At 37.0% G+C, this 27,095-nt stretch overlaps 1 protein-coding gene and 1 non-coding gene across 16 annotated transcripts in view; one reads left to right on the top strand and one right to left on the bottom strand.

The window, feature by feature from the left end:
* The window catches only part of CHL1 (cell adhesion molecule L1 like), a 199,830-nt gene that overhangs the window by 96,513 nt on the left and 76,222 nt on the right, over nt 1-27,095 (bottom strand). Inside the window, exon 1 of one of the 15 annotated variants that reach the window (XM_045051872.1) lies at nt 2,261-2,284. The exons of the other annotated variants lie outside the window; for them this stretch is intronic. The gene's annotated coding sequence lies outside the window, so the exon portion shown is untranslated. Of the gene's footprint in view, nt 1-2,260; nt 2,285-27,095 lie in introns of those variants that run through there. 15 annotated transcript variants of the gene reach the window in all.
* Nucleotides 16,002-16,105, top strand: LOC111559609. Its single transcript, XR_002740738.1, has one exon. It is a non-coding gene; the product is annotated as a U6 spliceosomal RNA (small nuclear RNA).

Raw genomic sequence — 27,095 nt, 5'->3', positions numbered from 1 at the left:
ATAAGTGATTGTTCATCCCTAAGGATTTAACTTGTACATTGATTCTGCATTTCTGGAAGCCAAATTTGCTGCTCTGCTAAAGCTAATCAATAGATTTTTTAAAGCACCCTTATCATAATGTATGCTTTTGACACCTCCATCATCCCACATAATTACATTTGTGTGTGTGTGTGTGTGTGTGTGTGTGTGTGTGTGTGTGTGTGGCATTAACATTTAAGTTCTACTCTGTTAACAACTTGCAAGTATAACACAGTGTTCTGAACTACAGTTCTTATACTGTAACTTAGATCCCCAGAACTTATTTTCCTTATAACTGTTAGTTTGCATACTTTGACCAACATCTCCCCAGTGCCCCCATCCCCAAACCCTGGTAACTACCATTCTACTCTATCTCTGTGTTCAAGCTTTTTTAGGTTCCACGTATAAGTGAGAATATATACACATAAATTGGAACAGTATTTGTCTTCCTCTGTCAGACCTATTTCACATAACATAATGTCATAGTGTATTATTTGTTTAGCTGGCTATGCCTCCTCTAAGGCTGAAAGTTCACAGGAACTGAGACTGCTGTCTTATTTATCCTCATATAGTATCTGGCACATGAAAAATTGGTAAAATGTCAGCAGAAAACATAAACTTGAAACTGGACCAATTGTATTATCCACTGAGACTTCACCTTTCTCATAATATTAAACCATGTTATAGCTTCACTATTGCCTTGTTAATACTATTTTTTTAAATACTGCCATCTATTGAGAGATCTATTATATGCCATGTACCATGTTTAGGGTTTCAGATTTATTATCTGTGGTATTGGTTTTGCGTTCCTCTCTGTAGACTGTAAAAATATTTGAGGGCAAGGATCGTTTTACTCGTCTCTATATCCGCATTGCCTAGAAGGTATGTAGAAAAAACATGGCTATGCAGCAGGTCTGGCATTCATTCTTTCCCTTGACCAAGGGATCACCCCTTCTGGAAAGTAAGGTAATGGCACTGACTGACAGGAGAGCACTTTTCTATGAAATGTTGACTGTGAGGCTTGGCCTCTGGTAAATAAACCTGGGAGCTATGGTTTATGGGGCATGGTGTTTGGAAAAAGCCCTGCAATTATGTGAATATAAAATAGAGATTTTTATAACCTATCCTCTATTTGTGCAAGTAATGAAAATGTCACACGTCACTTACAGATCCCCTCTGTAAAACTGGGTCCAGTAGGTGCTCTGATGCAGCAAGAAAGAACCTGGAAGTTTCACTCACTGGAGCTCAAGGACTTCTCCCTTAGGTAATCATAAGGCACAGGAAAAAAAGGAAGGAAGTTCTCAACCTCCAGTGAATGAAGTTCCCAGATCCTCTCTTTGTGCATCAGACCATGCACTGGAACCAGTTTTAAACAGTGCTTCCTGTGCCTAAAATAATTTGTAATTTGTAATAATCTGTAATAATTTCACCCACTGTATTATCTCAGTCTCCAATATATATTTCCTAAAAGAACATAGTTTTATGTCTATTTAACATAATGCACTGAAATTCTGAGTGAAAGCTCTTTGGATACATCCAAAGAACATTCATAATTCCAGGATTAAATATTGATAATGATATTATTGATATAATATACCTTTCCAGAATTATAAGCACTGAAAACCGTGAAGAAGACAGGCTGTATACTGAGGTGGAACAAGTCCACTCAGGAGGTTTATTAACATAATCGCAGATGACTGTCAAGAGGGCCACCTAATACCCTCTACCTCTGGACCTAACAGCTATACCAGATCTACAGAATCCATTTGTATTTTGAACTCTAATCCCCTCCTATAATCACTAAACCACAGAGATAGCCAGATAACATTTCCTGCATCAGAGTAAAGAATTCACAAAATTAAAATCAATTTGGTTCCTGTTGTTAACCAAGGGTGTGTTTCTTCAGTCCCACAGAGATGAGCCAAGCACGGAGCTCTCTTTGAAGCTAACAAAAGCTTAAGGTCAGATCATCTCCATGGGATACAAAGCAAACTAGGGAGAAGGGACAGCCAAATGGTATTTCAAGTGTTCTCTCAGAAAAGTACTTCTATAATACAGAGCATTCATGCATTATTGGAGACAGCTTTGTTCTCTCTCTACAATGTGTTAAGTATTGTATGGTTTTAAAATAATAATGTTCTACCTTCCACTGACTAAAAATAGCCTATTCCTTGAGAATTTTATTATATTTGTTCATACCACATGGAAAGGTGCTTATAAATCTAAAGTTAATTTTACTCACAATTCTCAAATTACAATACGCTTCTTTATAAAGCCAAAATCTTCTAGTCTAGAAGAAAGAGCAAACCAAAGATAATATTAATATTATTATTAATAATGAGGGGCGCCTGGGTGGCTCAGTCAGTTGAGCATCCAACTTCGGCTCAGGTCATGATCTCATGGTTCATGAGTTCAAGCCCCGCGTTGGGCTCTGTGGTGAGAGCTTGGAGCCTGGAGGCTGCTTCGGATTCTGTTTCCCTCGCTCTCCACCCCTCCCCCACTCATGCTCTCTCTGTCTCTCAAAAATTAATAAACATTTCTAAAAAAAATTTAAAAAATAATGATAATAATATCAGTTTAATTTTCTCACCACAAATTACACTTTCTGATTCCTTTTCTTTCCCTATTCTTGTACCCATATCACTCTTTGATCCTTTCCTCTCCTTATCACCTCATATTTATCTAACCAGGTCTCTGTTGTAGTCCTTTCACTTGATACCTCTCCAATCCATGGCCTCTTCACCTATTAATTTTCAGATCACCAAAATTTCTTTCAATTCTTCTGTAATGCACAATCTCTCCTCTCTACATCTCCTATTACTTCACTCTATCCCCCTGAATTCACTACCAACCTTACTGTTAAAATTATATGCATATATATTCTAAGTAACCAAAAGAAAAATCTTATGTGCATTTAGTTTAACTGCTCTGCTCTAACTTAACTCTATTTTCCTTCCATATTTCCCCCCATATAGTATTTTGTTCATGATAGGATGAACAACTATTATATGTCTGCCTCCCACCTGCCCCTTTTTTTTTAAAGAGAGATTACAATCAAGGTATGGGGGGGGGGGGAGAGAGAGAGAGAGAGAGAGAGAGAGAGAGAGAGAGAGAATCTCAAGCAGATTCCACATCCAATGCAGAGCTTGATGGAAGGCTCCATTTCATGACCATGGGATCATGACCTAAGCTGAAATCAAGAGTTGGACACTCAACTGACTGAGCCACCCAGGTGCCCCTCCTCTCATTATTAAAATAACCTCCCACAAATTTTGTTTCAGGTGTGGGCTCATGGTCTAAGGTGGGCCACTCACAACCTCTAACCTCTCTAGGTCACTGTGATAGGTCCAAGAGATGGACCTGTGACCCCAGCATGGGCAATGAAAATGATTTCCTAAGAATTTCTAAACCCTGTTTTCCTTTGAGGTCATAAATCTATGAAAACATGAGTCAGAAATAGCCAATGACCATGGTTCTAAACTCATGGAGAAGTAAATGAGAAAAGAAAAAAAAGAAAGGAAAAAAAAATGTTCACAAATGAACGAAGACTTCAACTACCTCAATTTCAACCTCAGTCTGGACATCTGAACTTCATCTTTCCCCTTTATCATCTAACTAGGACAAAAGACCCAGCAGGCAAAGCATCCCATGATGGGAACTCAAACTACCTCCTCAAGCAATAATGACCCTGCATGATTGACCCCAAGACAATGATCAACAGGACCTTTACCACCCAGCTACAATACCCACCAACTTTTCTCTGACATTTTCCTTATATAAACCTAGAAGTACTTTTAGTACTTTGGAGGCAGTCTTTGAGACATTCGTTCACAGTCTTCCTGGTGTTGGCCTCATTAAAATAATCCCTTTATTGTTACACTGCCATTCATCTCTCTACTTTGGATTTTGTCAGTGACAAGTGGCCAAACCTGGTCTGGTGGGAAACCCCCTTGAGCCAGGTGCTCTTGTCCCCTTGGGCCCTGGCCAAAGGAAGAAAGCAGAGATGGGTATGAGAGAGGTAAAAGCATTTGAGTCCTAGTACCAGGACTGTAAGGCCAGGTCCACCCATATTTTCACATAGTTTTCAAATATGAAGTAATGAGTTCTATATTTAGTATTAATAGCTTAAGTTTTTGTCACTTGTAATATCTATAAAAGATTTAAAAAATCTATATATATTTTTTTCAACGTTTTTATTTTATTTTTGGGACAGAGAGAGACAGAGCATGAACGGGGGAGGGGCAGAGAGAGAGGGAGACACAGAATCGGAAACAGGCTCCAGGCTCTGAGCCATCATCCCAGAGCCTGACGCGGGGCTCGAACTCACCGACCGCGAGATCGTGACCTGGCTGAAGTCGGGCGCTTAACCGACTGTGCCACCCAGGTGCCCCCAAAATCTATATATTTGAGTAGGGATCTTAACTCAGTAATAGGCCAGTAATAATTTTCAATTTGGACAAAAACCAAGCAAGTATTTACTAATTACGTAATTAAGTGCATAACGGGATGTTAAAATAGAAAATTCATCTGAGGCACCAAGAAACTCAAGAAATAGATTCCAAACAATATGCTACATAAATTTCAGCACTCTCCAAAAAGGGACCTAAACTCCTACCACATCAAAGATTAAACAAAAAAGATGAAAAGTTGAATGGAAATGAGAGGAGTATTTCCTTGGGGAGGGTTATGCTGTGATTCTGATTCCCACCCTCCCCCAGGAAGGAGATGTGCTATCTTCTATCTTCTAAACTCAAACCAAATGATGATTTTATACATCCACTTACAATCAGTTCTTAAAACATAAGCCTGCAATCAGTAGAACAGAGCATACTTCTTCACTAGATAAGTGGCCCGAAATTTGCTAAGTAGCAAATAGTTAATAGTAAAGGAAGTAAAAAAGAAGAGCCAAAGTCATTGCTGTGCTTTATCAGTCTTTTTCATTTGCTTAGCAAATTAAGCTTCATTGACATAATAATATTTTCAATTCAAACTGCATACCCAAAGGCAGATAATTTATTTTTCATTGTTTCAGAATAGGGCTAACATTTCCCTTTACATTTTTATTTGGGGACCCTGCTAGAAGTCTGAATCTGGGATGACTCAGAACAGGAAAAAAGAGTTACTTTTGAAGAGGAGTAGAATATGCCAGCTAAAATATGCCTCTGTGGCATGAGGATTATTTTAGGCTTATTATCTTTCAGAAACAGCTGGCACAGGAGAAACTCAGAATTACCCTTTTGTAAGAGGCATTTACATTTACGAGAGAATTCACCATTTGTCAGAGTGTCTTCCTGGCTGTACCACAAACAGGAGGGATCACTAAATCTCTAGAAGCTCATATCTGTAAGGCAACACCCTGAATTTACATAACATCCTGATCTTTGTTTACTATGCTTTTCCCAGTAACCTTCCATGACAGGCCTTCCCTTTCCTCCAACATCTTTGGTTTAGCTGAAGAAGGTATTTAAGGTGATGGCTTGGACCATTTTGGAAAATTACTCCATTTTCCTGAGTATCTCCCATGTATATCAGAGGTATACCTGTTATTAAACTTATGTTTGTTTTTTCTCTTGTTATTAGCACCACGATCTAACCAATTGAACTAACCAGCCAGCTGACTGTTTTTTCTCCTGTTAATCTGTCTTTTATTAGAAGGACTCTCAGTCAAGAAACTAGAAGAGTAGAAGAACAATTATTTTTCCACCCCCACACTTTCAAACAATAAAACAATGGATAATTCTGCATCCGTGGTCTCTTTCTTATTATAACTTCAAACTACTTTGGAAAAGTTTTTTTTTTCCCCCATGGTGGTGGTGTAGTAGTACTTTTGTTTAAGTCTTATACATGTAAGTCCCATTCAGTGCTTTTGCCCATTAGTCAAAGGGCAAGTAATGTTTAAGCAGCTGCTCCTTCTGTGCTTTTGGAGCACTGGAAACTCTCACAAATTAAATGCTGTTTGCTCCTTGACTTCTTCCCTAACCTTTTTGGCATGGTAATTGTTTATGTAAGGAGAGTAATTCTGCATGAACCGTTAGCTCCTTATTATTCTAATAGACACTCCCCCAAATACATAAAGTCCAGCTTTGTCTCTACGCTCTGTTAGATGTGGGATAGTGATTGGAAGGCAAATTGTGTTTATCAAGAGAAATGAATTGGTGGAATCTTATTTAAGGCAAACATAAAAGAAGGAAAGAAAGAAAGAAAGAAAGAAAGAAAAAGAAAGAAAGAAAGAAAGAAAGAAAGAAAGAAAGAAAGAAAGAAAGAAAGAAAGAAAGAAAGAAAAAAGGAGGAAAAGAAAGAAAGGAAGGGAGGGAGGAAGGAAGGAAGGAGAAAAAAGCCCAAGTTCCATCTGTCAATAAATTATCATTGTAGTAAGTATCATTACAATAATAAGTAATCTAAAATATCTTAAAATAGCATTACAGTGTCTGGCACATAGCAAGCATTCTATATATGTTTATTAAATCAATAAAATGGAATAAATTAATGCCTTGTAACTTTATGCCAATCAGGCAGTCTGAATGCTGAATTCCAGTTAACTTCATTTCTGAAGGTCAAAATACATTCCATCTTGGGATGTGGTGAATCCAACTGATTAATTACGTGGACTATATTAGTGTTCGCTGTGGTGTACTTTTGCTAATACAATAATTTCATGATCAGAAGAAGAAGAAGTATATATGCACCCCCATGTTCACTGCAGCATTATTTACAATAGCCAAGACATAGAAATAACCCAAGTGTATACCAATGGATGAATGGATAAAGAAATTATGATACACACACACACACACAGAGGAATACTATTCAGCCATAAAACAAATGAAAACGTGCCATTTTCAACAACAAAATGTCTTTTGTATGTGGTCATTGTTTTTTATTTATTTTTTTATTTTTTATTTTTTGGTCATTGTTTTTTAAATATCACTTAAATGTAACCCTAGTTTGTTTTTTCCAAGCACATGCAACCAAACAATATGACATGAGTAATATGAGTTCTGATTATTTTTCTAGTTGTCAGTAGACTCAAAATCAGCCCTCATGATTCTAACCTTTATTGTTAAAAATCTTCGATAGACTTTCCCCATAATAGCATCAGGAAGCACAACGTAAGACACACAAATGTGTTCACGACATCTTCAAGTCACAGTGGCTCAGATTCATTCTTTGGAATCTTTGATGGGAGCACAGAGGTGAAAGATGCAGGAGATTCAACAGTATCTTAACAAATATTGGAACATATCCTGCTTGACCTTTGATTTCTGAATAAATATTCCATATTTATTGTTTTGTGGGTTTTTTTTTTTGATTTGTTTCACAATTGCTTATTTTTTTCAGAATGGGGAAAGATCGAGCTGGTTGAGAATCCAATATATTTCTTTCCCACCTAAGCACGTTTCTTTTAAAGTTTCTACTTCAGCATTTCTCAGCTTTAATAACTACATAGTAGTTCATTACTTAAATGAAATACAATGTTTATTTTACAAACTAACATGAAGCACTGTGCTGTATCTATATATTTATATGCAAACATAATTAATAAACATTATTTGGTCTTAACCATAAGCCTATCAATCAGGTTGATAATAATCATTAAAAAACATTGGTACTTCATTTAGGTAAGAACATCAAGGTCTCCCCTTAACAAGATTTACCTCCTGGGGCATGGTGAATCAAACTTACTAATTATGTTGGCTCTATTAATTTCCACTGTGGTGCTGCAGACAGTGTTTCTAATATAAAAATTTTATATTTAGAAAATAATTATTTTAAAAGGATGTTCTAAATGACTATAAAAGCTGACTCTTGACTTCCATACGTAAAATAGCAAATTAAATAAATACATGATAGAGGCAAAAGTCTGTGATTAAATATATGCACTTATCACAGATAGCCCCATCAGGGCCTAAAAGATTAGGTTCCCATTCAAGCAATAGCTGCCCTCTTGGCGGTAACAATACACCCTTTTATGGTCCAGACTTAAAGCATTTTTTTTTATGTTTATTTTTGACAGAGAGAGAGAAAGTACAAGGGAGGGAGGGGCAGAGAGAGAGGGAGACAGAATACCCAAAGCAGGCTCGGTGCTGAGAGCAGAGAGTTCCCCACAGGGCTCAAGCTCATGAACTATGAGACCACGACCTGAACCGAAGTCAGATACTGAACCAACTGAGCTACCCAGGCACCCCTGACTTAAAGCATTTTTAATGAAAATGATGTCTGCCACTTAGATATGTTTACAGTACTTAAAATACAGAGCCAGCATTTCTGGAATGTGAATTTGTAAGAAACACCTTTATCATTTGCAGAGCTTATACACAGCAGTAAATCCAATAAAGAATGAGATACTGATAACAGATAGTTTTAACATAATGAGAAGTGCAAGGTGAATCACTGTCAGCTCTTCTGTCTCCTGTTTAACACTGATATCAAAATACGCACTTGGAATCAAGGCATAAGTATAAATCCTGCCTCAGAAGGAGTATTTCCAAACATGCAAAGGTTATATTCATAAGCTGAGCTGCAAAAGACAATTTTCCTGCTGTGAGGCTCGACAGGACCAGCACAGTCAGCAGGATGTTAAAAATCCTTCTGCAGACATATGTTAGCAAAGCTACTGGATGGGTCCAAGGCTCATTATGTTTGCTGACAATCATTTTAAAAAAGCACAGACCAAACACTTCTAAGGCAGCCAGTGCAAATATGGATCTTTTTTCATATTTCAAAAATTTTCATATTTCATATTTCAAAAAGTCAATATTTCAAAAAGGAAGAAAAAGATGTCCTTTAAAAATCTCTTATTTGAAGAGTAATTATACACTATTAACTGAAGATGCCAATGTTCAGAATTTGTTTACTACTTGATCACTTCTATGAAGCAAATTACTTATACAGTAAATTTATACCAATGGGCCTAAAACAGCTGTTACCAGAAAACCCAGTATATGGCCAGGCTGGTAGGGCTGCCTCCGCACTCCTAGACACTTTAATTCCCTCTAAAGAACAAAGGAGAAATAAAACCAAAATCAACATGAGGAAAACTGTAGAGTTCATTTATTCAATTTGCTCTGCAAGTGAAAATAAAAATGAGATGTAGGTAAAAAATATCTGTAAAAATAAGGAAATAGAATTAGGCTGATGTGTCTGATGCTATTATAAGATTATATTTTATATTTCCAGGAGATAAAAAGATTCAAAAGTCATTCTTCTTTAGCAACTGAAAAATCAACAGTTTCCTTTGTTAACAAATCTATCCTCCTGCCCTTGCTTTAAGGGACCTACTAAATAAATGACTTATATTTTAAATGTGTAGTGGGGCACCTGGGTGGTTCAGTAGGTTAAGCGTCCAAGTTTGGTTCAGGTCATGATCTCATGGTCCGTGAGTTTGAGCCCCGAATCAGGTTCTGTGCTGACAGCTCAGAGCCTGGAGCCTGCTTCAGATTCTGTGTCTCCCTTTATGCGCCTCCCCTGCTCTCTCTCTCTCTCTCTCTCTCTCTTTCTCTCTCAAAAATAAAGATTCAAAAAAAAAAATGAATGTGTATTAAACAGGTAATCTTTCTTTCACAAAAGGTCTTATATTAATGTATTAATCTATATAATATCATTTATAAATTAATATAAATAAGAATTACTCTTATTAAAAATAATTTACAATGATCATCATAGCTAACATTTTTGCATGTGGTTACAGGTGTACTCACCTTAATGACATTTAATGTTTACAGCAATTCCACAAAATTCCTCTTACAAATGAAGGAAGGGGTTCATACAACCTTGAAAAGATTTAACTGAATGCCTACTGTATTCCAGGTATAGGGCCAGGGGTTGAAAGTGGTAACCGAGCAAGGCATGGCTTCTTCCCAAATTATGTTAGTCAGGAATGACTGGTTAGAATTTGACACTCAAATAATCAAATAAGAAATCAAGAGAAGAAAGCAAACACTAAGCCATGGTCTTTAATTGGCTCATTAAGTGACTGAGAACAACTAGTTCTCTTTTCTAACCTAAAATGCTTATACAGCTGGTCTTCATTATTTGCAGACACCATATTTATAAATTTACCTAGTAGCTAAATTTAACCTATCGCCCTCAAATCAGTACTCACAGCACTTTTAAGGTCAGATACAAACTATGCACAGGGCACAAAAAAATTTAAGTTGCCTAACACACCTGTTTCAGCCGAAGTTGAACAAGGCGATTCTCTACCTTCTTTTTTTAATTCCCATGCTGCACATGAGAGTCCTATTCATGATCTATTTAGTTTTTCTCATTTTTAGGCTTTTTATTGGTGATTTTGCTATTTAAAATGGCTGGCTGTTTAAAAGCATTGTCAAAGTACTGCCTGGTGTTCCTAAGTGCAAGAAGGCTATGATATGATATGTCTTGGGGGAAAACATTTGTATTACATTTCATTCAGGAATGAGTTACAGTGCTGTTGGCCTTGAGTCCAATATTAATGAATAAACAATATACATTAAATAAATGATTACATAAAAACATTCTTAAAACAGAGTTATGCATTGATCAGTTGACTGAAATGCTGTGACCAGAAGCTAATAGAAACCTTAGCCTGTATTTCCCCAGGATCCGGGGTTCAGCATTTACTTAGTAATTGTGATAACTTTATAGAACACAACTACCATGAATAATGAGAATCAGCTATAAATGTTTTTGTTTTTTTAGTTAGGTTTTATTACATTTCTCCTATTTGAGTTAGTTTCAGAATAAAGCCTCTTAATCCATAAAAGAAGATGAAGCAAAGAAAAAAAATTCAAAGATTAAATAACAGTATCCATAGTACATTTAAGGAATTAAATAGCATACCAAGTTCTCAAGTCTTCAGGGAAAAAAAGAAAGAAACTTCACAGCAAGTGTGTTTTTAATCTCCAAAGTATTATATCTATATTTGTTCCATAACTCCCTTTTAAATGAAGAATAGTGTTTTCTTAAAGACCAAGAAATTAAAGCAAAATAAATGATGCCTCCCTATTCCAGCTATCTTTTTTTTCTTTTTGCCTGAATCCTAGGATTCTAATTCACATATTTTCCCCTAAATCACACTTCACCATGTCATTTGATGTTATGGAAGAGGCATTGATTAAAGGTTTTCAAAAGGATGGAATATAGCAAACAATTATTAAATACTCCTCAGTTTCACAATCAAGCTCATCTCAAGCTTTGTTGAATAATAAGCTTCTTTCTCTATATAAAGATGATGTTCTAGATCCTGTTGATTTAAAAAAACTTCTAATGTTCATCCCTGTGGACAAAGCCTGACATAAAGAGAATACAAAGATAAAACACACCACACATGCCATTTGTCAGGGAAATGCTGAGAGCCTTGACCAGTAGAGGTGCAGGGTCAGCAGGGAACCACTCACATCCTCCTAAACGACCTCCTCCAGTGACAATCAGCAATTTTGAAACAGCAGCCCAGGGGTCAGAGTAAAATCTGCAGAAATGGAACTGGGCCAAAATATATACTCAGAGAAACAGTAAGTCTGTACCCTTGACCTCATTAGCAGCAAATTGTAACCAATTGCTAATTACCTTATGGCTATATCACAAACTGTATATATGTGTATATAAATTTTGTATGTAAATTCTACACGTGTTTGAACCTAAAATTTGCAAGAATCTAACACAATGATTGGACTTAGAGGAGATACTAGATAAACTGTCACCCTATAATGGAAAAATAAGGTTAAATCTTGAAGTAGTAACCAAGTTTCTGATGGAAAATATACTACACTGTATTAAATGTATTGACTTGGGCACCTTAATTTAGTTTGTTTTCTCCTGTATACTGAGGAGGAGATAATTCGGTCAGAATCCAAGTTAAAAAAAGTGAGCTAATGGACACCAATAAAGAATGTTATTAACTCCCATTAGTTCCATGTGTTATAAACATAATCTAAATGGTTGATTATAGCAAATCAAAGACAGGCACTTATAATCTCCGTAGATGAAGTTTTAGGACTGATTCTACGATCACAAATAGATGGCTCGCTCATCTTCTCCAAGCACATTTCCATTACTTCAACACATGTGTTTAGTACCTTGCACAAGTACATACAAGAGAAAATGAAAGACAATTCAAGATGTAAATGTGCCAGTTGAGAATTATGGTTTGAAGAAAAAGATAAGATCATCAACATCTACTACTACACAGTGAGTGTCCATATGTACCTGGCATAGAGCTAGCGTCCAGGGAGAGGGGTGAACAAGACAGACTTTGGCACTGACATAAGAGAATTTACATTTCAATGATAGGAAAGAAAAAAGACCAACCAACAAACAAACAAACCAAAAAAGAAGTCTTTGTGGTAAGTACCAAGCAGGAGACAAACTGGGTGCTGTAATCCAGCATCGGGCATGCGTGGCTATCTCAGGGGACTTGGGAAAGTCCTTAGAGTCCTTTCCTTAGATGGAAATATCCAAACTAAAACCGGACTTATAAAACAGGGGGTGACGAACTCTATGAATGATCTTCAGTGTGAATTTTGTTGTTTATTCTAATTATGCTCCGTTATGAAAGTAAGAGAAAAAAACTGCCAGAAAGAAACATAACAGAGAAAACTGTAAGGTGGCAACACAGGACCGGAAATGCTGCTCCTGCTCACTGCAAACGTTCTCCTTTCCTACCTCAAGCACCAGTGCAATGTTGCAATTTGTTCATAATTAGTGACTACAGGAGCAAGGCAAAATGGGGAGTTTTCAAGCCACTTCTGGAGGAAATAAACATTGCTAATAATAAGGCTATATTTATCAAGCAATGGCTATGTTACATGTGGGTTACATAGAATATTGCAGTTCATGGTCACAACAACCATAGAAGACCCAGGTTACCATCCACATTTTACAGCTGAGTAAACAAAAGTAGGGTCAAAATAACTTGTCCAAAATGACTGTGGGGGCGTCAGGCTTGCACTCCAGAGCACATCTGGACCTTTGAGACTGATTTTCAACTACTACGTGTCAAAGGAAAATTAAGGAAAGAATTGAAATGATCATCTTCTCTGGCTCCCTGTAATTATCTGACTGTACTGAATTTTGTACTCAATTATTTAAGCGCAGCATAGAAATATACTTTGGCTTCTCTGGTAACACTACTTTTTAAAGGCCAGTGATATTTGCAGAGAAAATGGTGGGGTGGGGGGGGACACCTGAGTGGCTCAGTCTGCTAAGTGTCCAACATCGGCTCAGGTCATCATTTCACAGTTTGTGAGTCTGAGCCCCACATCAGGGCATCAGGCTCTCTCCAGGCAGCACAGAGCCTGCTTCGGATCCTCTGTCTCCTTCTCTATCCCTACCCAGCTCATGCTCTTCTCTTTCTCTCTCAAAAATAAACAAACATTAAAAAAAAAAAATAGTGGGACCTCTTCAAAGTTCACTGAAATGCCCAAGTCACTTAACGGCAATAATTTGTTTATCAAATGACAACTGCCTTTTTTGTAATTCATCTCTTACCTTTTTATAGAATTCTGCCTTTCTTCAAAATGTGTGACTTGCAGGTGCCATTTTGACTTGCTCTGGCATCTAGCATAAAAGGTGAAGACCTCATAATGGAACCTTTATTCGAATTAATATTTCAGTGATGCTTGCAAAACAGCCTGTTACTTCTAGTAGGCAAATTTGCCTTCAATTTTTCTAAATGTTTATTTATTTTGAGGGAGAGAGGGGGAGAAAGAGACACAGTGGGGCAGAGAGAGAGAGAGAGAGAGAGAGAGAGAGAGAGAGAGAGAATGAATCCCAAGCAGGCTCTGTGCTATGAGCGTGGAGCATGACTCAGGACTTGATCTCAGGAACCGTGAGATCATGACCTGAGCCGAAATCAAGAGTTGGAGGCTCAACTGACTGAGCCACCCAGGCACCCCAGTCAATGTGCCTTTAAAATGCAAGTAAATGCCAAATGGTTTACTTAGGATTTCTGTTTAAACTGAAAACATTCATGAGCATAAATTAAACTGTGATTGATAAAAGAATCACAGTCTATCTTCTGCAATATTTTACATTTAATTTCATTATCCACGCCCAATGAAATTATAAATCAATCTACATACTCAGAAGTTTATAGGGTTTTTTTTTCCCTGTTACCACAACTGCATATAACTCTCCATAATACAAATGAGCTTATCCACTGTTATGCCCACCTTAAAATGGGTATCTTAATCCAGTTCAAATTTATAGACAAATCAGAAAGGTCTGAGTAATGTCTTTGGGCCTACCAAAGTTAGAGAGACAAGCCATCCTTAAGACAAACATTATTTCTCTTCCTTTTTTAAAACACATCAGGTGAGTATTTTCCTTTGAGCAGCTTTCTCTGGTTATCGCCATCTCTTCGGTGATATGCAACATTAGGAAGGTAGAAATAAATATGTTGGGTTCCTGTAATAATTCTTAGTTCTTGACACAGGGGATATTTAAATGACTGCAAATCTCACGTTTGGTTTTGTAATGGTCCACTTTTTATGCTGTCATCATAGCAGTAAATTGGATTACATTGGTAGGACTACATACTCGTTATAAAATCAGCCAGACTTTGCAATTCGTTTGGCAGAGTCCTAATGATTTCCACACAAACACTTCAGTGTGGTTCACATCTACAGGTAGATAAGTACATCAATATGTCAGAAAATGCTCATCTATTCACACCAACAAATTTTGTGTGCCTTAAGAAATAAGTCAACACTAATTCATTCATATCTTTGTTTTGACGTCCTCTTACTACTCAGAGCTCACATTAAAATTTTTTTAACGTTTATTTACTTTTGAGACAGAGAGACAGAGCTTGAATGTGGGGGGTGGTGGTCAGAGAGAGAGAGGGAGACACGGAATCTGAAACAGGCTCCAGGCTCTGAGCTGTCAGCACAGAGCCCGACGGGGGGCTTGAACCCACGGACTGGGAGATCATGACCTGAGCCAAAGTCGGACGCTTAACCAACTGAGCCACCCAGGCGCCCCTCAGAGCTCACATTAAATGCCACCTCAGAGTGCTCGCTTCGGCAGCACATATACTAAATGCCACCTCACAGCCCTTGTTAGTTCACTAATCCGATGTAATCCCCATCATTCCCTCACAACTTCGTGCCTGATGAACAAAATGCTTGTCAGTGATATCTTTTGTTTACTATTTGTTCTTTTCTTCCCTCTCTGGCTCTTCCAAAGTTGGTAAGCCCCATAAGGACAGGGACTGATATTTCCCTAATGTATCCCCACTACCTAGCAAAGTACCAGGAACATAATATGTATCCAATACACTTGATCTTAACCCAAAGCTTAAGATAGTAGGTACACAATAAGTGTTTAAATCCCACTTAACTAAACGCTGCTGATTAGCTCTCATTTAAGTGTCCTATGAAATAAATATAATAATATTTCCTTTAAATGAAAGGAGGGTATCTCCTTCCCATAAATGAAAACCACCAGGTCAAGTGAGAGATGTATTGATTATGTGAAAGGAATGGTACTGTAATACGTGAGGAAGTAGAAAACTAAAATCCAAAGAAAGAGTTTGAGTAGAGGTTGTTACAAAACAATCAGATGCCCAGATAGTGGGACTTACACTTAGATCACTGGACAGAAAATAACAATCTTTTGTTTCCTTGGGAGGTGCTGCATTCTACATATCATATTCCGTGAAATAGGTGAGAAGTAGCAAAGGGAGGATTTATATTAAGAGAAGGACAAGGGTGCCTGGGTGGCTCAGTTGGCTGAGGATCCACCTCTCGATTTTGACCCAGGCCATGATCCCAGGTCGTGGGACAGAGCTTCACAGTGAGCGTGGAGACTGTTTAAGATCCTCAGTGTCTCTCTCTTTCTCTTCCCCGCTGCCCCTCTCTCCCACTCACGTGCGCTCTTTAAAATGCAATAATATAAAACTTAATTTAAGTTAATGCAAAAAATTTTAAAAAGTAGAGAAGGACAGAGGTGGCTTCCTTCGTGTTTTCCTCATTTCTCCTGTAGTACGGAGGGATCCAAAGTCCTTGCTTTACCAGCACACAGCCTAACAACTGGAATGATACAGAGAAGATTACCATGGCCCTTGTATGAGGACGACATACAAATTCATACAGTCTTCCATATTTTTCAGTGGGATGACTTACTCAAAGTGCTAATGGTCAGCCAAGAATTCTATATCCAGGAAATCTACCTTTTAAAAATTAAGGAGAAATTCATACATTTCCAGCTAAGCAAAATCTAAGAGAATGTGTTGCCTAGCGTATCTGCCCTATAAGAAACATCAAAGTAAATCCTTCAAGCTGAAATGAGAGGATGCTAGATATGAACCCGAAATCTACATACACACAAAATAGAGAACACTAGTAAACAAAATATAAAAAAAAAAACATTATATGTGTTTTTTGTAACTCTCTTCTGTATGATTAAAAGACAATGGCAAGGGACACCTGACTGGCTCAGTTGGTAGAAAATGCAACTCTCAATCTCGGGGTCATAAATTCAAGCCCCACATTTGGCACGGAGCCGACTTAAAAATTGTAGAAAAAATTTAAAAAAAAGATAAACATTATATAAAGATATAATTTGTATAACAATAAAAGCACAAACGACAGAGAAGATAACAGGGATATATTGGAACAAAGCTTCTATATACCATTTAAGTAACTTAGGATTTCTATGAACTAGATTGGTTTAGGTAAGATGCCAACTGTAATCCTAGCAGAACCTCTAAGAAAATACTTTTTTAAATACAGAAAAAGAAACAAGGGATATAAAATGATACACTAGAAAAATATTTATTTAAAATGAAAGAAAAAAGTAAAAGAGGAATAGAAAAACAAAAATATAAGCATATACGAAAAATAGCAAAATAATAGATGACAATTGTACTACATCAATAATTATATTAAATATAAAAGGATTTACGGGGCACCTGGGTGGCTCGGTCGGTTAAGCATTTTAACTTAACTAGCTTTGCTAAACTAGCTAGTGTTTAAATTAACTAGCTTTGCTATATTGTAATAGCTCAAATAAAGGTATTATATTTTTTAAAAATGAATATATAGTGGTGCCTGGGTGGCTCAGTTAAGCATCCAACTTCGGCTCAGGTCATGATCTCACGGTCTGTGGGTTCAAGCCCCGCGTCGGGCTCTGTGCTGACAGCACAGAGCCTGGAGCCTGTTTCAGATTCTGTGTCTCCCTCTCTCTCTGACCCTCCCCCGTTCATGCTCTGCCTCTCTCTGTCTCAAAAATAAATAAACATTACAAAAAATTAAAAAATACATATATAAAAGATTTAATATTCTAATTAAAGAGAGATTGCCAGATAGTTTAAATGAAATGACCCAACTCTGTGTTGTCTATAAGTGAAAAACTTCAGATTCAAAGATGTTTATAGGATGAAAGTAAAAGGATGGAAAAAAACATACAAATACTTGGAAAAAGTAACCAAATCTAATCTACCATTAGATAAAGGTACCATTTTGTACCCTCAAAATACACAAGACAAAAACCGACAAAATTGAAGGGAGAGATAGGCAATTCAATAGTAATGGTTAACGACCAATACCTCATTTTCAATAATGGATAGAACAACTAAGCAGAAGATCAACAAGGAAATGAAAGACTTGGAGAGATACAAAAGTTTCTATGGACTTCTGTGGGAGAGTACAGGAATTGCTGAATATAAAAGCCACAGGGCCACTGTACCAAGATGAAATAGACCTTTATTAGTAAGAATTCTCCACAGAAACACCAGGGTGTGTGTGTATCTGTATCTACCTGTATATAAATACACACACACATGCACTTAACGTCTAGTGATATAAAAGTTAATCTTATCTAAAAACTACCTTCACAGAAACATGTACAATAATGTTTGACAAAATATCAGTGCACAATGGCCCAGATAAGCTGACACATAAAATTAACCATCACAGGACTCTACTGATGAGTTGGATAGATGATGTGGTCAAGACGCAGAGAGGCATAAGCAGCATCATCAAGGCCTGAGATGGACAACAAGAAAGGGAGGATTTCAGGGCCCTGGTAGTCCAGGAGAACAAGCTTGATCACAATTTTACCAGCAACCTAATTTATAAGAGGTGGTGGCCCTAACAGGCTGACTTTGACATTAAATGCTAATGGCAAAGCACCGTACTGAAGTCAAGCAAGGAACTTTACAAGCTAGCACAGGACTGAACACTTACACAGGAGTCCCCTTTCTATGCACTCTTGATTCATCCCAAGCTCCTAGAAAATTTCCTAGGGTGCAGAGGTAGAAGCAAAGAATAATTCTGAAATACTGAAAAAATTACTATGGAGACTAAGCTACTTAAACTGGTTACAGCGTTTCTCAACATGAACATTATTCAAACTTTAGAATGAATAAATTTTTATTGTGAGATACACCCTGTGCCTTAAAGGATTTTTAGAAGAATCATTGACCTCTATCCAGGAAAGGCCAGAGGCACCTGTTCCTCCAAATCGTGACAATCAAAAATATCTCTGTACATTGTCAGGTGTTGTCTGGGAGAGACGGGAACAAAAGCAATCCAGCTGAGAACATCTGGGTTAGATTGTGACAGTGTTAATTGGAAAATTCTCTAGCCAGTAATTTTAGTGTGTGTGTGTGTGTGTGTGTGTGTGTGTGTATTAACAGGAGCACTTTGCTAATATTGCTCATAAAACTCATAAAACCAGGGAGGAAAGATTTCCAATCTAGTAGTCAGAAGAGCAGAAGAGAGTATTTATTAAACTAAAACTAAACATCAACCACAAACATAAGTTCCAGGTCATCTCTTTACCCTTCAGTGACTCCTCATATAAAAAAGTGATTTTCTTTATTGTAGTCAAAGTGATGGTTTACAGTGGTAGCACCTCCTGACTCTTGGCCTTTCTGCACATTCTTAAATGCTGCCCTTTAGACAGATTCAGGTGTCTAAGATCTTTCTCACATGCAGTGAAAATATCAGAAGCAATTATGAGTCAGCTTTGCCTATTATAAAAATGTTTCAGCATTTTAATGCTATCTAAATTATTTTATAGGTCCTCAGGTTGTTCTTTTAAAAAAAATTAACGTTTACTTATTTTTGAGAGAAAAAGAAAGAGCGTGAGGGAGAGAGGGACAAAGAGAGGGAGACACAGAATCTGAAGCAGGCTCCAGGTTCTGAGCTGTCAGCACAGAGCCCAACATGGAGCTCGAACTCAATGAACTGTGAGATCACGACCTGAGCTGAAGTCGGATGCTCAACCGACTAAGCCACCCAGGCACCCCTGTCAGTTTGCTCTTAATAATAAAATGATTTGCCACAAATTGTTGTTTTTATCTTTTTAAAGGAATGATCTTCAATTTTCTTGACATACTTTTTGGAAAATAGTTTAGATACCAGCCATGTCAAAAGTGAAAAGGTATTTATTTCAGTTACATGCAAAATCTCTCATTCTTTAGGTACAAAGTGCCATCACTGTTGTTAGCTTTAAAATAAATACCTTTAGTTTACCAGCAACATTTTTAAACATGTGTTTTATTTTTACATTTTACCTTTATCCTGACTTAGCAAAGATAGGCCTTAAGACCAATGCAGTATCAGTAAAGGCCTCTTTGTTTTGTTTGTTTTCTTTTTGTCTAGTAGAAACCTGATTTTATTCCAATATAACCATAATCAGCACTTAAAAAAAAACACTAGATAATGTGGAAAAAAATCTGTATTTTCATATAATGGTGTTATACTCAGTATGAAAAAAAAAATGCTTGCCAAGTAAAGGCATTAACACATTTTCAAGGGACTTTTCAAGTGCATTTTATCCCCTTGGCTCAGCATTTCATTTTTACAGCATCTATTAATCACATCTAAGCAGGCTTTAAATCCCCAATCCCTACTTCAGATTATTTCACAATTGCTGTCCTCGTCTCTCTTTGTCTGTAGTACCATCTTCCCCAGATTCCATTGTTTTAGTTCAGCTCTTTGCTCTGCACTTTCAATCATCCCAAGTCCACCATCCTTTGAGAACAGCAGCCATCAATTTCTAAGGCCATACAACAAGGACTAATGTTTATACTTTCAAAGGGAATTCACTGAATAATAAAGACCATTTAAGAAACGCCAGGAAAAATTGATTACTCCAGAATACAGAGCAACCAGTACGGATTGGAGAAGAACAATGCCATTTAGTCCTGAGAATTGGTAGAGAGAAAAAAAGAAAAGAAATGACTAAATTCATCTTTGTTCTTACTGTATTTGGATATTAAGAATCTAAAAAGCATTTAACGTAATCAAGAAGAGGGAAAGACAACAGCTATACATTTTAAGAAGTTAAAAATTGGTAGGAAGATAAAGTATATTATGGTAATACACGGAACCAGATGCTTTCTCCATAGAAAAATAATTCGATCAAAATAATTATACTGTTTCAGTGAGGTAGAAAAGCACAGATAAGCGGTTACCTATTTTCTTCTCTGTTCTTATCCTTAAAAGTAACTGATAAATTGCTAAAGACCTAAAGGCTAAATACCATTAATTTATTTTTCTCAGATATCTGTCATAACTCTAAATGTTATTCTAGAGGTCCATTTTATGCACGTCTCCATAATAATATTAAGATCCGGGCATGAGAAATATACAAAGATATCAGAGGAATCTCAAGTTGCTTGAAACCATTTGAAAGCTAAGGGCAAACTCATATCTGAAATCCAAGCTCCCTGGATTTTTCTTCCATAACAAGATTCAAAATAATGTCATTTCTTGCTTTGTTCCAACCCCTGATGGAGTTCGAATACTGAAACACTACTCCTATCTGAGATTTTCAGACTACCATTCAGAACTTCACAAAAATATCACCTTTATTGAATAACTGTGTGTGTATCTCTACAAGGAAATGGTTCTATTCATTAGGTCCAGAATCCCAAATCTACCATTATGCTTCTTGAAAGTGACAGTAAATGCTTTTCAAATACAATTTCTTCTTGTCCTTCTTATGGATATTATTTAAAAAGCAGCAAATCAAAGAGGAAAACAGGTTAATTTTATGCCAATCACAAAACCTGGTGACAGGTGTCGCCATGTGTTGCGACAAGATCTCTTGGCCATGGGTCATTGCTTTGAAAGGAACTAACGAATGGCTTGCAGAACTGTGACACACTGAAAGGCCCCCTGGGATCTCATGCAAAGATCTCATGACAGGTATGAAATTAACTCGTGGCATCATGGTATTTTCCAAACATGACAGCTACCAGAATCGTCGCCACTTAGCGCAGTGGGGATTGAGGGAGGAACTGCAATATCTAGTAAATGATTTCAGTGGAATCTCCTAAGGGCTGTATGAAAAACTGTCCCATGAGAAAATGTCTAGAAAGTTAAAATTATAGAAGGTGGGGCTCAATTACGTAGCAGTTGAAACACAAAAATAATTCTGTTTTGGATAGCCTTACAATTTTAATTTGCTTCCTGGGCTGATTTCCACAGAGAAGATGAATAAAGTACCCATTATTATAATTTCGAATAGCTCTTTATTTATTCCTTGAATTAGAACAAGGGTTTCAGTCATGAGCTGAGGAAGTAGTGGAGTAACCACGCTTTTTGCAACACACATGTGCACTCATGCACACACACACACACACACACACACACACACAGAGACACACATGATGGCTGTGCCATGCAAACCAAAACACTAATGCTGGGCACCTGGCTGGCTCGGTTGGTTAAGCGTCCAACTTCGGCTCAGGCCATGATCTCACAGTTTGTGAGTTCGAGCCCTACGTCAGGCTCTGTGCTGACAGCTCAGAGCCTGGAGCCTGCCTCAGATTCTGTGTCTCCTTCTCTCTCTGCTCCTCCCCCACTCATGCTCGCTCTCTCTCTCTCTCTCTCAAAAATAAACATTAAAAAATTTAAAACACTAATGCCCACACTGTAACTAAATCTTATAATTACGTTACATGCAAAAATGTAAAATCCGGAAACAGTACCTATGAAACTCCTTGTTATAGAGAAGATAGGCCTTGAAAGAGCAAAGCAAAATACTTGCATCACATAATAAATAAATATGTCAGAAGCTTAGTTTATTGACTTTTGAGTTACTTGTCTTTTCTGTATCAATTTCAAATGTCATGTTAAAGATAATATAGAAAATGAGCAAATAGGGAAAAGGAATAATAGGCAAATTTGGCATCGAGAAATAAAGTCACATAAGCAAGGTATTTATTTTCTTTGAATTCCTAGTATAAAAACATGTCAGTTATGAGTGTCACTTGTTTGCATAGTTTTCACAGTATAAGGTAAGAGAAAGTACAGTGATTACAGTTTAAAAACAAGCAATTGTTTGTCCTGAAAAGGACAAAAGTAACACGTAACCAGAAACGTGGTAGAGAACCAGAAATTACATGGGATTCAGTGCTATATTATTTTGCTAAAAGGCAAATTAAGTGTATTAATGCTATGTATGTATACAGATATATACCATTAACTCTGATTTCACAATCTGGGCACTAGCTGCTAACTCCTGGTTCTTTATTTTGTTTTTCAAAATAAATTTTCCCCAGAATTCCTTTATGTTCCTAGCATGTGGGCATTATCATTTAATTCCAGGACTGTGAATACCTTAATTACCAAATAATACCTTTCAATTTCCAAGCAGATGTTTAATGCATTCTTTAAGATCAATAAGTATTTAGCATATATAGTAAGTGATATCCCAAAATGAACATACATGTAATACACACTAGATAACAAATACTATGTGCCAAGCACTGTTCTAAGAACTTGACAAGTAATTCATTTAATCTTAATAATAACAATCTTATAAGGTAGCTACTATTATGATCTCCAACTTTCAGATGAGATAATATGGGTACAGAGAAGATCAGTCATTTTAACAAGTCTACAGCTAATAAGTGGGATATTCTGGAATTGGACCAGAGTCCATTATCTTTAACCTTCCTGTCGTGATGCTGGGGAAGTCCTTTCCAGATCAGTGTATAACAACCCTTCCAGTCATGAATTGCCCCCTGGGACTTCTGTGATTCTTGCTAATACCTCTTTTTTAAGCCTCATGGTCAAAGAAAATGGAGTCAGTGGATTCCATTACTTATAACTATACCACCAAATTTACAAAACTCAACTTTCTTCCAAGCAAGCTAAACTTTGCCCTTCCCCAACCCCAGCCCCCCAAAAAGTCTCTGAAAGAAGGCTGTAACACTTTTAATGTTTTGATGATTCCAGGATTCAGAACTCAAGATGTTTCTCACTCAACACATTTTCTTGAATATCTATTAAATATACACATCATATATATTATATATGTTAAAAGTGGTGAGTTAAACATACATAATCTTTACCTCCTCAACACTTTACATTAGTGGGGGAAATGTATTATAAAAGTAATCATGTCAAAGAATATGTAATTTTAAATAATTTTTTAAAAAAATGGTATAAATTGGGGATATAGACTTGGGATTCCAGAGGAGTCTTCAGTCCCAACTCTGATTACTAGTTTTTAAAACATGATTTTTTTTAAAACTTTTAAGTTCTCAGTTACTTTTTTTTAAGTTTATTTATTTTGACAGAGACAGAGATAGCATGAGTGGGGCAGGGGAAGAGAGAGAGAGACAGATAATCCCAAGCAGGCTTGGTGCTGTCAGTACAGAGTCCGATGTGGGGCTCGAACCCACAAAACTGTGAGATCATGCCTAAGCTGAAACCAAGAGTCAGACACTTAACCGACTAAGCTACCCAGGCACCCCTAGATTCTAATTTTAAAAAAGAAATCTATTAGAAGGAAATAATAGTGTTTTAAGGATTAAAAGAGATAAAATAGCAAATGCTTAGAAAATTTCCTGGCATACAATATATATATTCAATTAATAGTATCTTTATAATTGCTCATAGTGTTAACATTTTACAAGAGCTTCCTTTTATGTAAGTTTATCTTTACATTAGTGTTCTTTTCAGACTAAGAACTATCCTTTTGAGTAATAGTTATGGCCTTTTTTTTCAATTACAGCAAATAAAGATTCTTTGTTATAGAATAGTAAGTTGATTCAATTTCCGTTCAATATTCTTATGAATACAAAAAAAGTTAGACTATTGGGAAAAGGCAAAACACCTGGTCCCTAAGTGTCAACTGTTCCATTTGTGACATCATACACACTATCTGGTAACTCTCTCTGCAGCAAAGTAATAAATATTTCACTATAGTGGGCAACATTTTGTCATTCTACAGAGCAACTGAGACAATTCTTATGTTTTTTTCATAGAGATAAGATAAACTTGGACCCACTGCTGTCATCAATACATATCAATAGAAATAATACAGAAGTTAAAAGTACTCATACATAACTGGAAAACAAATATGATATTTGCTTCTGTCCTGAAAATCATGGATTTATTTTTTCAACCTAAAAATGGAAATCTGACCAATGAATAGAAAGTTTAAATAACAAATCATTTTGATATAGCAAAATATATCCACAGGATGTTAATATGATACCAGATAACGAATCATGCAATGATTAAGAGCATGGCTCAGCCCTACCATTCAATGGCACTGTAAACCTGGGAAATCACTGATTCCCACACCATTTCCAATCTAAGGGGCATTAGTAAGCAAATAATTCCAACCCACAGGTTGTTGCAGGAATTAAACACCTAATATATGCTCAGTGCCATGCTAGACACCGAAGCCTAGACGAGAGTCCATGCTAACAGAATTTACTATCTAAATTACTTAGATAAAAAAGAATGATAAATGAAGACACTGCAAAGATCACAGTGGTTTATGTATGGAAAGCATAAGGGGCATGTGGGTGGCTCAGTTGGTTAAGCATCTGACTTCCGCTCAGGTCATGATCTCACAGTTTGTGGCTTCAAGCCCCACACGGGGTCGGTGTTGACAGCTCAGAGCCTGGACACTGCTTCAGATTCTGTGCCTCCCCCTCTCTCTGGCCCTCCCCTGCTCGTGTTCTGTCTCTCCTTCAAAAATAAATAAATATTTACAAAAATTTATATACAGAAATCATAAGAATTCAGGGCACCTGGGTGGCTCATGGGTTAAGCATCTGACTATTGATTTGGGCTCAGGTCATGATCTCGCATTTTGTGGGACTGAGCCCTATGTCAGGCTCTGCACTGATGGTGTGGAGCTTGCTTAGGATTCTCTCTTTCTCTCTCTCTCTCTGTCCCTCCCCCACTTATGCTTGTGCGCGTGCTCTCTCTCTCTCAGAATAAATAAATAAACTTAAAAGAAGAGAATTCAATGTGGCATTCATAATATTTCTTGTACTAATGGGTAAATCCTCATATAAATAAAAAATAAAGAGAAAATTATGCATTGATTAAGGCAGAATATATCCTGTACTTCACAATTTTCCAATTACAGATACCTTAGATGCTCCTGAAAACTCAGAAGGATTTCAGAAGGAATCTGGGGGTACAGTTTGTAGTAGATAACAGTAGACAGGAGTGACATCCATACTTGTTACCATCTCTCCACCTACCACCTCTAGTTTAAATTCATGCAGGCAGGGGTACCTGGGTGGCTCAGTTGGTTAAGCGTCAGACTCTTGTTTTCAGCTCAGGACATGATCTCACAGTTTCATGAGTGCAAGCCCTGCATCAAGCTCTGCACTGGCAGCACAGAGCCTGCTTGGGATTCTCTCTCTTTCTCCCTCTCTCTTGTCCCTCTCCCATTCATACTATCTCTGTCTCTCTCAAAATAAATAAATAAACTTAAAATATTTATATACAGGAAGGCAGATTACAATTTAACAACAAAAACATCCATATTAATATGGATAAAATTTTTAAAGAAGTTATTATGATAGAAACTAAATGACCTCAAACTCATGTATATGATAATTTCATAACATATGTAATTTTTTTTTCTATCCACAGAAGAAATGGGAGAGGGAATACGCAGGGAAGAGTGTGAATATGCTGAATTTAGCTCCCAACCACTACTGATGACACTTAATGGCAAAACAATAAAGGTCTGGAGAACCCAGCTCCTGAATAGCATTAAAAGAGATAACAGAGGCTAAGGGGAAAATAATTAAGTATGGGGATGATAATTATCTCTAAGGAATTAAAGAGCTTAAATACTTGTGGAAAAAAGACAGCTCAACTGAAATACATTGATTCAGGTTCTTGGACAAGAAACTCTCCCTTGGCCAGGGTGGTGCAAAGTACTTTCAGAGGGTGCAATAATGTGGTCACAGGAGGGCAAACCTCTTTTTTGGACATGGAAAATCCACTGATCAAATCCTAGCTATTTTACACCTAGCAAAAGAACAAAAACGAAAACAGAAAAAAAAAAAAAATAACAAAAAGCTATGAAGTCCTCACTGACCCTAGAATATTTGTCAAGCTAATGCTTTCCTAGAATTTTTGCACCTGCTGCTCCCTTCACATGGGTGGCTCCTCCCCCAGATATTCGCAGAGCTACCCTTCATTCAAATCTCTGGTCCAATGTCACCACTTCACACAGGCTTTCCTTGGCTATCCCATGTAATAGTGGCCCATTACCTCACTTATACTTCATAGGAAGTTATCACCCCCTGATGCTTTTTTACTTCTTTATGGGCTTGGCTGTTTGTTATCTCCCCAGATTAGACTCTAACTCCTTTAAAGGCAGAACTCTCTTTTATTCATCTCTAAATCCCCAGCACCAAATGCCTGGCAATTATGAGAGTTCAATAAGTAATGGGTGGAAGAATGAATGAATGAAAATGAATGAATGACAGGATAGATCAAGTGGAGGGTAGCAGTCCAGCAGTCGGTCACCTTTTGGATTGTCTTTGGAACTTATATCACAGAATGTGCTGATTGCTGCTTTGAACGATTTCAATACAAACTCTTACCTGATCTTGTAATTTGTTTCCAGAATGTAAACAACTCCACAGTCTTTCTAGTGGAAAGACCTAAATTCTCTCCTGCCTTGGGCTACTTGCCACTGAAAGTGTTATGGCTAATGTGCTAACTTACTGCATAAGCTACATGAGGAAAGAATCTATGTCCAATTGACCTTCCATGTTTCCACATAACCAAGAAATAGTACCTTGTAACCAAAGGAGCCTGTGTTCTTGAAATGCCTCTGACAGGGAAAAGGAAAAGGGAAATGAAAGA

Source organism: Felis catus, chromosome A2, assembly GCF_018350175.1.
Source record: "Felis catus isolate Fca126 chromosome A2, F.catus_Fca126_mat1.0, whole genome shotgun sequence".
NCBI classification, from domain to species: domain Eukaryota; kingdom Metazoa; phylum Chordata; class Mammalia; order Carnivora; family Felidae; genus Felis; species Felis catus.
The sequence above is the reverse complement of the archived record's forward strand: the minus strand, read 5'-3'. Positions and strand labels throughout refer to the sequence as shown.